The sequence below is a fragment of the Leptonychotes weddellii genome, chromosome 16 (genome assembly GCF_054177405.1).
Source record: "Leptonychotes weddellii isolate Sample4059 chromosome 16, ASM5417740v2, whole genome shotgun sequence".
In the NCBI taxonomy this organism is placed as follows: domain Eukaryota; kingdom Metazoa; phylum Chordata; class Mammalia; order Carnivora; family Phocidae; genus Leptonychotes; species Leptonychotes weddellii.
Genome location: NC_138384.1, coordinates 42,403,531 through 42,414,546, shown reverse-complemented (window position 1 = coordinate 42,414,546; position 11,016 = coordinate 42,403,531). Strand labels below are relative to the sequence as shown.

General features: G+C 44.3%; 1 pseudogene; it reads left to right on the top strand.

The window, feature by feature from the left end:
• Window positions 1-1,684: 1,684 nt before the first annotated feature.
• Window positions 1,685-3,341, top strand: LOC145717490 (elongation factor 1-alpha 1-like; annotated as a pseudogene).
• Window positions 3,342-11,016: the final 7,675 nt, after the last annotated feature.

Genomic DNA, 11,016 nt, shown 5'->3' with positions numbered 1-11,016 from the left:
AGGGGGGGAGGGTCAGAGGGAGAAGCAGACTCCCCGCCGAGCAGGGAGCCCGATGCGGGACTCGATCCCAGGACCCCAGGATCATGACCTGAGCCGAAGGCAGTCGCTTAACCAACTGAGCCACCCAGGCGCCCAGAGAGCATGCGACTCTTAATCTTGGGGTTGTAAGTTTGAGCCCCATGTTGGGTGTAGAGATTACTTAAAAAATTAAAATCTTAAAAAAAAATACAGGACACCTAATAAAATTTGAAATTCAGATAATTAGTATAAGTATGTACCATAAAATATTTGGGGCATACTTCTACTAAAAATTATCTGTTGTTTACCAGAAATTCAAATTTAAGTTCACATCCTATATTTTATCTGGCAACCTCAGGCAGGGGGCATTGGAATGGACTCAGGAAAGAAGGGCCAGGAAATGAGAGGCAAGGGAAGAGGGGAACTGGAAGGTCAACTTGGAGAGAGTTGGAAGCTGGAGGAAAGCAAAGAGAAAGAGATGAGGGATGTAGGGAGAGTAAAGGAATCTATGATGGGAGAGAGGTGGAAGGGCAGAGAAAGGGCAAGCAATGGAGATCCTTGGAAAAGGCAGAGAAGTTTGGAATACAGAGGGATATTGGCATATTCAGAAGGTTGTGGATAGGAATGGAGGAATCTAGGGGTCCAGGGAGACTCTTCTGAGTCTTCTTGCTGGCATTCACCTGAGATCTTCTGGTCCCTCCCCACATTAGTGCAGACTGTGGATGGGTTTATACACTGGTATGGCCAGAACATTGCCAAGTCCTCCCTGAAGTTCAGCCATATCTCCTCCTACAGTGAGAACCTATGATCCCACCCCTCATTCTGACCCATTCCTGGAGACCCCAGTCTCTTTAGTTCTCAGAAACCTGGAAGGTCAAAGAGGGCAGGGCTCCCAGAGTGCAGCAACTCCTGCCCTCCCCCACAGCTGAAGGGAGCAAAAGAACTCAGGGAAGAGGAAGGTTTCTCTTAAGGACACACAGTAAACACAGGGTAGAGCCTGGTCTCTTGTCCCACACCTGATCACCTTCCAAAAACTCCTTCCACTTTGATTGCCTACCCCTGACCTCAAACACCCCTTTGGATGGTCCTAAAATTTGCTCTTATCTAATCCTCAAGTCCTGCTATTCCTGGCTGTGGATCTCTTCCTAAAATCTTTCTGACTGTCTTCCACTTTGTTATGAACCAATCCTCCTCCCACACCTGCCCCATCTGTGTGTGGTTTTCCACAGTCACCATGTACAGTTGTTCATGTTAGACACTGCACAAAAGTACTATACCTAAGGAGGTGCCATTCATATCACAGATATCTTTATTATTTTGAAAAAGATTTTGTAAATATTTGTGTATTGTGTTATTCTTTTGCCGACTGCAAAGTAAATTATTTATAATTTATTGCAATCGTGTTCCAGCAGATGGCAGCAAAGTGTCTTGGTCCAACACGGTGGGTAGCTACCACTCCTCTTCCACTTACAGAGCAATCAGTTTGAAAATCTAAGGTCGCTGTACGGTGACACATGTAAACTGGACTTATCGTGGTGATCATTTTGCAACATATACAAATATTGAATCATTATGTTTTACACCTGCAACTAATATAATGTATGTCAATTATACCTCAAAAAAAGAATAAAAATAAACTAACAAAAACAATTTTTTAAAAATACTCACAAAAGAGAAAGAAAATGGGAAGACCTTATTGATCTCATATTATCTAAAACATCCTGTGCTTCTGAACAAGGATTTGCTTTTCACCTGATGTACAAAGCATCTTTAAAAAAAAATCCCCTTTCTTCCACGATGGGTTTGCCCCCAGAACACAGGTGTCCTGAAAACCACCACTAAATTTAAACCAAAATGGCAAAGGAAAAGACTCATATCAACATCGTTGTCATTGGACACCTAGATTCACGCAAGTCTATCACTACTGGCCATCTGATCTACAAATGTGGTAAGATCGACAAAAGAACCACTGAAAATTTTGAAAAGGAGGCTACTGGGGTGGGAAAGGGCTTCTTCAAGTATGCCTGGGTCTTGGATAAACTGAAAGCTGAACACGAATGTGAACCATTGATATCTCCCTGTGGAAATTCTAGACCAGCAAGTAACACGTGATCATCATTGACGCCCCAGGACACAGAGACTTTATCAAAAACATGATTACAGATATATCTCAGGCTGACTATATCTCAGCAACTGATTGTTGCTGCTGGTAATGGTGAATTTGAAGCAGGTGTCTCCAAGAATGAGCAGACCCATGAGCATGCCCTTCTGGCTTACACACTGGGTGTGAAACAACTAATAGTTGGTATTAACAAAATGGATTCTACTGAGCCACCCTACAGCCAGAAGAGATATGAGAAAATCGTTAAGGAAGTCAGCACCTATATTAAGAAAATTGGCTACAATCCCAAAACAGTAGCATTTGTGCCAATTTCTGATTGGAATGGTGACAGCCTGCTGGAGCCAAGCGCTAAGTGGTTCAAGGGATAGAAAGTCACCCGTAAAGATGGCAATCCCAGTGGGACCATGCTGCTTGAAGCTCTGGATTGCATTCTGCCATCAACTCATCCAACTGACAAGCCCTCATGTCTGCCCCTCCAGGATGTCTACAAAATTGGTGGTATTGGTACTGTCCCTGTGGGCCGAATGGAGACTAGTGTTCTTAAATATGGTGGTCACCTTTGTTCCAGTCAATGTTACAAATGAAGTCAAGTGTGTTAGAATGCACCATGAAGCTTTGAGTGAGGCTCTTTCTGGGAACAATGTGGGCTTCAATGTCAAGAAATATCTGTCAAGGATGTTCGTCGTGGCATTGTGGTGGGTAACAGCAAAAATGACCCACCAATGGAAGCAGCTGACTTCACAGCTCAGGTGATCATCCTGAACCATCCAGGCCCATCAGTGCTGGATATGCACCTGTGGGGGATTGTCACACAGCTCACACTGCTTGCAAGTTTGCTGAGTTGAAGGAAATTGATCGTCATTCTGGAAGAAAGCTGGAAAATGGCCCCAAGTTCTTGAAATCTGGTGATGCTGCCATCATTGATATGATTCCTGGCAAGCCTATGCATGTTGAGAGCGTCCCCGACTATCCTCCTCTAGGCCGTTTTGCTGTTCATGACATGGGACAGACAGTTGCTGTGGGTGTCATCAAAACAGTGGACAAGAAGACAGCTGGAGCTGGTAAGGTCATCAAGCTTGCCCAGAAAGCTCAGAAGGCTAAATGAATATTATCCCCAATACTTGCCAACCCCATCTTAATCAGTGGTGGAAGAACGGTCTCAGAACTGTTTGTGTCAGTTGGCCATTTAAGTTTAACAGTAAAAGACCAATTAATGATAACTGCACTGTAAAACCTCCGGAAGGAAAGGAGAATGTTTTGTGGGCCATTTGATTTTTTTGTGTATATGACAGTTTTAAGTCATTAGTTGTTTTTTTTTTTAAGATTTATGTATTTATTTTAGAGAGCAGGGAGGGACAGAGGAAGAAGAAGAGGGAGAGAAGCAGATTCTCCACTGAGCATAGAGCCCATTGAGGGGCACAATCCCACAACCCTGAGATCACCACCCCAGTGGAAATAAGGAGTCGGAAGCTTAAAGGACTGAGCCATCCAGGTGCCCCTTAACTTATTAGTTTTTTAAATCAGTATTTTTTTTATGAAGGAATTTTTATTTTTTTAAGGATTTTATTTATTTGTTTTAGAGAGAGAGAGAGAGCACAAGTGGGAGGGGCAGAGGGAGAGGGAGAATCTCCTTGCTGAGGGCAGAGCCCAACCCAGAGCTCAATCTCCTAACCCTGAGATCACCACCTAAGCTGAAACCAAGAGTCCTATGCTCAACCAACTGAGCCACCCAAGCACCCCTAAGATCAGTACTTTTTTAAAAAAAGATTTTATTTATTTGACAGAGAGAGAGAGAGAGAAGCCAAGGGAAAAGAGAAGCAGACTCCTTGCTGAGCAGAGAGCCCAATGCGGGACTTGATGCTGGGACTCTGGGATCATGATCTGAGCTGAAGGCAGACGCTTAACCGACTGAGCCACCCAGGCGCCCCAAGATCAGTACTTTTTAATGAAAACAACTTGACCAAAACTCTGTCACAGAATTTTAAGACCCATTAAAACAAAAGTTTAATGAGAAAAAAAAAAAGTCCCTCTTGGTATCTGTGTTTTGGCTGCATTTAATATTTCATATTGCAGTTCATATTTTCTAATTATTTACTGTACAGACTAGAATTATTGAGTTCCAAATTTAAGTCCACAGATCCTTTCACTTGGCATGAATCACTATATAATAATTAATACTCAATTATCCTTAGTAATCCACAAAGAATGTACGTGGGTGGAAACTGAAGAATATTACTCAATAGTCTGTTAATTATATTATTATAGCAGTTGTTTATTATTGCTTTAACAATTTCATCAGTATTAAATTATTAAAATTTAATGACTTGGCATCTACATATTATTTTAAGATGTTAAAATTCTAGGGTAAAATATTAACCCCATTTGACATATATCAAGAAGGAAAAATAATCAGGATTGGAAAATAGAAAGCTCATTGTTTTAATAGCTAATAAAACTAATTGGATAATTGAATAAATTTTTGCAAAAACTAAGGTAGCAGGAGAAAAAAAAATTCTACAGTGGTTATTTCAGCAGAATGTAGCTAAATCCAGAACCATTAATGATTGACATAAATTTACCTTCTACCTCATATAAATCGTGAAGGAAAAATTTCAAGAAATGAGTGGAAGAGGGAAAATGAAGAATCCTTTCATTAATAGCTTTTTGCCAATCCATCCATCTAATTCAGGTATTAGACTCCTAAATTTAAGTTCTTAAAATGTCAGTGTTTGAATATTAAACACTAAAACTCTTAAAAATTATTCACTTTAGGGGCACCTGGGTGGCTCAGTCATTAAGCATCTGCCTTCGGCTCAGGTCATGATCCCAGGGTCCTGGGATCGAGCCCCAAATTGGGCTCCCTGCTCTCTGGGAAGCCTGCTTCTCCCTCTCCCACTCCCCCTGCTTGTGTTCCCTCTCTCGCTGTGTCTCTCTGTCAAATAAATTTTTTAAAAAATTATTCACTTTATTTATTTATTTAGTGGGCAGCAAAGCAAAGTTTATTGATAGTACAAAGCTCCCAAAAAGAGAGGGGATCCAAGAGGGTTGTCCAAAAATTATTCACTTTAAGTAAGAAATTTTAACTTTAAAAAAAAAAAAAAGTAGGCTCCAACGAAGGGCTTGAACTCAGGAACTGAGATCAAGACCTGATGTACGCTTAACCGACTGAGCCACCCAGGCCCCCCAAGAAATTTTAACTTTTGAAAGACATAGCAGTAGACAGAAACATCACTTCACACAAATTCTTCCAATGGGGGAATAAATGATCAGATTCGGGTAACTTTATTTCATCTCAAAGGACCCTGTAATTAATCTTTGTTTCTCTGGAGGTGGAAAAAAATACACTTGAAAGAGAGAATGCGTAAGAATGCCTGGGTGGCTCAGTTGGTTGAGCGCCAGATTTTGGCTGAGGTCATGGAACCTACTTAAAAAAAAAAAAACCAAACTGAAAAAAGAGAATGTGTAGAGAGGGTAGTGGGTGCCTACAGTTGACAATACTGTATTGTACACTTAATTTGGCAATCCTCAGGCAACCCCTTCCCCCAATTTAGGTAAGAACAGGGACATACTCATATCAGGACCAAGGTGGCCCCAAAAACAGGGCCTAGAGTTTCAGTTTTGCATGATGAAAAAGTCCAGGAGATGGGTTGCACAACTGTGTGAATACTATACTTCACACTGCTGAACTGTAAATAAATAAATAAATAAATAAGATTGGATTCAAAAATTATATATAGATAGATATAGATGCTGCAGGCAGTGTCCGTGAAAAATAACAAAAGAAAATATTGGCACACGATGTACACGATGCCGTTTTTCACTAGGGCTCCAGAGCAAAACTCCACAATTCTGACAACTCATGGAAAAACACTTCGGCAGAAATAAAGATTGGTCTTAGGGGTACCTGGGTGGCTCAGTTGGTTGGCTTCTGACTCTTGGTTTTGGCTCAGGTCATGATCTCAGGGTCATGAGATTGGGCCCCACTTCCTGCCCCTTTTGGGCTCTGTGCTCAGTGGGAGTCTGCTTGAGATTCTTTCCCACTGTGCAGCCCCCACCCCCTGCTCATGCATGATGTTCCCTCTCTCTCTCTCTCTGTCTCTGTGTGTGTCTCTCTCTCCCTCTCTCTCATTCTCAAGTACATAAATAAATCTTTAAAAAAAAAGATTGGTCACATGTGGGGTTACACATTATCGAGGGGATGGCATTTAAATAATCATTACAATCATAGCATGTTTGATTAATGGAATCATTTTGAATAAGGAATACTAAGTATTTCTCAATTATTTTGGCTACAAAGTCTGCTTGTAGTTAACGAATCAGTTAATAATTATTTCTAGAAGGCAGATTTCAGGACTGCACTTATTCCTATATGTAAACATGTTGGGGAATTTTGTCCACTTTGGGAAAAAGATGATGGCGCATTTATTAAACTGCTTACATAAACCAAATCATCTACTCTTAAATGGTGTTTTAAGTGAAATTAGTATTTTGAGCAAAATAATGCAGGAATCCAATTCGATGCCCTTACAAGCACCAAAGGAAGAAAGGATAACACAAGATCAGTGTTATGTTAAAAATTTTTGAGTCTTGGGGCGCCTGGGTGGCTCAGTCATTAAGCGTCTGCCTTTGGCTCAGGTCATGATCCCAGGGTCCTCAGATAGAGCCCTGTGTCGGACTCCCTGCTCAGTGGGAAGCCTGCTTCTCCCTCTCCCACTCCCCCTGCTTGTGTTCCCTCTCTCGCTGTGTCTCTGTCAAATAAATAAATAAAATCTTTAAAAAAAAATTTTTTTTTTGAGTCTTGGTGGCGAGCATGCTATTCTCTGTAGGTTGATGTGTGTGTGAAAATTTCTAACAGAAAAAAGTTTTTAAAATAGCACCTTAATGTCTACCACCAAACATCCTCAATTTCCCCCCAATCTCTTAAATAATTAATTATTTGGTTCCTAAAGTTTAATTACTGAAAAAAAAAAAGAATCCCTGGGTTCACAGGGAGCTCAGAGTTCATGTTGTATAACCCCCTGTGGATATAAGAGCCCTGCCCAAATCCCTAGATCTAGATCACCAGGTCTCCACTTGATTACCTCCTGCAATGGAGAGCTTCCCACCTAATATCTCCCACCTAATGAATGAAGTTCATTCATTCATACAACACCTTAAGGCGATCAGAATCAAAATCACATACACACAGCCACACACTCACACAGTCACTTACACACACTCTCTCATACACACACAAATACTCACACACTAAACCGGCTGGTCTGACGATTCTTCAAGCCTCAGTCTCTGAAACTGTGAACCACTGTGAACACCTCCAAAGCCTCTACCTTCCACAGGGGCTTCAGAAAACCCAGCCTCCTTCCTTGGCCAGTCTCTGCTCTCCAGGGGCCCTTCGCTCCACCCTGCTCCTCTGTGGCCAGCACCCAACAGAGAGCCTGGGGAAGGAACAGGAGCAGCAGGAAGAACAATTTGGATGCAAAACAGGTTTGGGGAAGTGATGCCTCATGGGAGGAGCAGTGATTTGGCAAGAGGGGAACCATGCCTATGAGAGTTCAGAATCTGGTGAGTGTCCACAGTGCCTGGGTGTCTGCTGTCACAGAAAAATTTCACCAAAGTTAAACAGGCACAGGAGACTTTATTCAAGACTATGGCAGGGGCGCCTGGGTGGCTCAGTCGGTTAAGCAACCGACTCTTGATCTTGGCTCAGGTCTTGATCTCACACTGGGTGTGGAGCTACTTAAAACAAAACAAAACAAAAACTTATGACAATAGTGGAGAGACTCCACCAAAACAAAATAGGGAAAGGTTTTTAAGCCCTGAATGGGCTAGTGGAACAGTGCTGGTCGGTGATAGGAGAGAGGCCGGTCCATGGGCTGTGTCCAGCACACTGAGCTATTTCTGAGTTTGCGAGTGTTTTTCTCTGCGATAAGGCCATCTGTATTTGCTAATTGTCCCTTATTCAAGTTCGGCTCCTACCCTCCCACAGAGCCTGGGCGGGGGGGGGGGGGGTTGCTATCTTCTTCAATGATGACTTTTCAAAGGGATGGCTTGCAGGTCCCTGAGAAAGACATTCCAGGGTTGCAAAACTACTAAGAGGCTGGGAGATTTACCTACATTTCAAAGAGACAGAGAAAGAATATGCAATGCCAAGTTTTCTAAAACAAATGCCCTAAGGAAAGGGAGGTCAGGGGGCTGTAGTCAGGAAGAAAGCTGTGTAAAATTTAATCAAGCTCGGGGGACCATTAAGGCCATCCTGGTCACTGCCATTATGTCAACTCTGTCCCATCCATCTGTGGGTCTATGACCCTAGGTCTCTGCACATGCCTGGTGCCCACCCTGCACAGCACAGTGAGGGCTGTGATCGCAGGGGGCAGCTCCACCAAGGGGCAGAAGTGAGGCAGGTCAGGAGGTGCTGACTTGGGGTCTCTGCCCCAGCTCCAGCTGCCTCCAGGGGCACCCGTCTGCATGTCCCCACAGCCCTGTGTCTGAGTGTCCACATGGATCTGTGTCCTCGGGGGATTCCGTGTCCCTCTGCTTGTCTGCCTGTGTCTCTATCTCCTCCAATTTTTTTTATTCATTCATTTACTAATCTAATAAACATTTATTAAAGGCATGTCCTGTTCATCAGGGTGTCCCCCTTCATGTCTGGGTTTGTCTGGGTGTCTACATTTACATCTGTCCACATTGCGAGTGCCTGTCTTTGTGCATCCCATGTGTAACTGCCTCTCCATCTGTCTGTCTGTCTGTCTCTGCTTCTCTGTACATTCATTGGTTCATTCATTCATACAACATTGCAAACATCCCTGAGGCCTCTGAGGAGTTCTCAGCCTGATAGGGGAGACAGACAGCAGTCCAACCCAGGGTGACCATGGCTGGAGACAGGGAGGTGCCTGAGGCTGAGAGTGGGTGGATGAGTGGGGGAGATAGGGATCAGAAGAGGCTTCTAGGAGGAGGTGATGTTTGTGTCTCTGGGTCCAGAGACATGGCCCCAGCATTGGAGGGTGTGTGTGTGTGTGTGTGTGTGTTTATGCATAATGTGTGTTCCAGTAGAGAAAGAGAAGAGAAATCAAGACAGCCTGCAAATAACAAATCCCCCAAATTAAGGATTATAGGCCTCTAGCTCCCTCTTCCTTCAGACCCAGAAATCCAGATCCCTCTCCCTCCTCAGCACCAAGGACTCATCATGGCCCCATCATGATTACCTAGGAGGAAACCAGGAAGGGCGGGGGTGGAGGAATCCGGAGCAGGCTGGAGAGCCGGGATGCCTGGGGCTCAGCAGGGAGAACCAGCCAGACAGAAATCAGATCAGGAGGAGCTGTCCTCGGGGTCTCAGCTCAGCTCCACAAACTGGCAATGGGAGTCCCCAGAACCATCCTGCTCTGCCTCTTTGGGGCTGTGTTCTGCCTGACAGGTACCCAGACTTCTGAGCCCAGTGTTAAGAAATGGGGAGGGGGTTGGACTTCTGGGTCTGAGGGAGGAAGGACTGAGGGGGCCTGGACTCCTGAGTCTGAGGGAGGAGGCAGCTGGGAGTTTGGACTCCTGGGTCTGAGGGAGGAGAGGCTGGGGGCCTGGACTCCTGGGTCTTGGTGGAGGAGCCGACTGGAGACTGTGTCCTCATGTGTCTTCTCCTCTGTTCTCCCATCAGTCATCTTCTCTGACGTCTCTATCCGCCCACCCCCCTCCACTGCAACCTCTCATCCTCCTTGCCCATGCCCCTGTTCAAGGGTACTTCTGGGGAACCCTGGGGGTCTTTCCAGAACTGGCAGAGAACTTTGGCCTCACCCTCAGGCAACCCCTTCCCCCAGTTTGGGAAAAGACAGAGACATACTCATATCAGGACCGAAGTGGCTCCAAAGATGGGTGCCGAGCAGGGAGAGGAAGCTAAGCCTGAGCCCGGCCCACTGTGTGTGTGGTCATCCACGGAAGAAAGTTCGATTTCTGTGTGTGTCCATGTAGGCATGCCCGGTGGGTCTCTGTGCATGTGTTTCTCTCTACCAGATTTCACATGTGAACAAGTGTTTGAACAAATGCTTCGGGGTCTGTTTTTCTCTGAGTTTCACTTTCTTTGTAGAAGAGATGTGTGTATAATTTTGCATATCTGTGTCTCTCTTTGTGTTCGTGCATCCCTGTGATTGGCAGGCCTATGTTTATCTCTGTGCACACGTGTCTGGGTACTGAAGTGTGTCTATCTCTCTGTGTATCTGTGCCCCATGTCTCTCTGTGTCTTGGATCTGTCTATGGTTTAAAATTCTATGGTTTTGTGGGTCTTTTTTTGTATCTCTAACTTGGCATAATTGTGGTCTCTCATTTTATTTGTGTGTCTATGATTCTTGAGGCCATATCTGTCTCTCTCTGGGTATGACTTCCTATGTCCCTGGGTCTCTCTGCATGTTGTTTTTGTTTCTGCATCCACACATTTTTCTGTCTGTTGGTATGATCTTGCATGTGTCTTGGTTGGGAGAGTTTCCATTGGAGGGTCTGGGTGGTACTTATTTTATATTTGAATATAGAACTCTGCATGAATGCTCAGGACATTCTGTGCCTGTGTGTGAGATTTGCATGAGCCTGTGCCAATTTTGTTATTTTGTGTTTATGTCAGTATTTCAAGTGCTTTGTGTGTGTGTCGCCGGGGCTGGCTGTGTGTGTACATTTGTAGTACAAGATCGCACATCCCATTACCTGTGCTGGAGTCTGTTTTCTACCCGTGGCCTTTTAGTGCTACTGGACATCCTGAGTTTAGTTGGAAGAGGGACAGGCAGAGCAGGAGTGAATCACTTCCTCCTTTATCTAATCTTAGAGGGCTTCCTGGAAGAGGGTGGAGATCCTGAATAGCTGGGGGAGGGAAACTGGACTGGCAGGTGCACAGAGGCCATTAC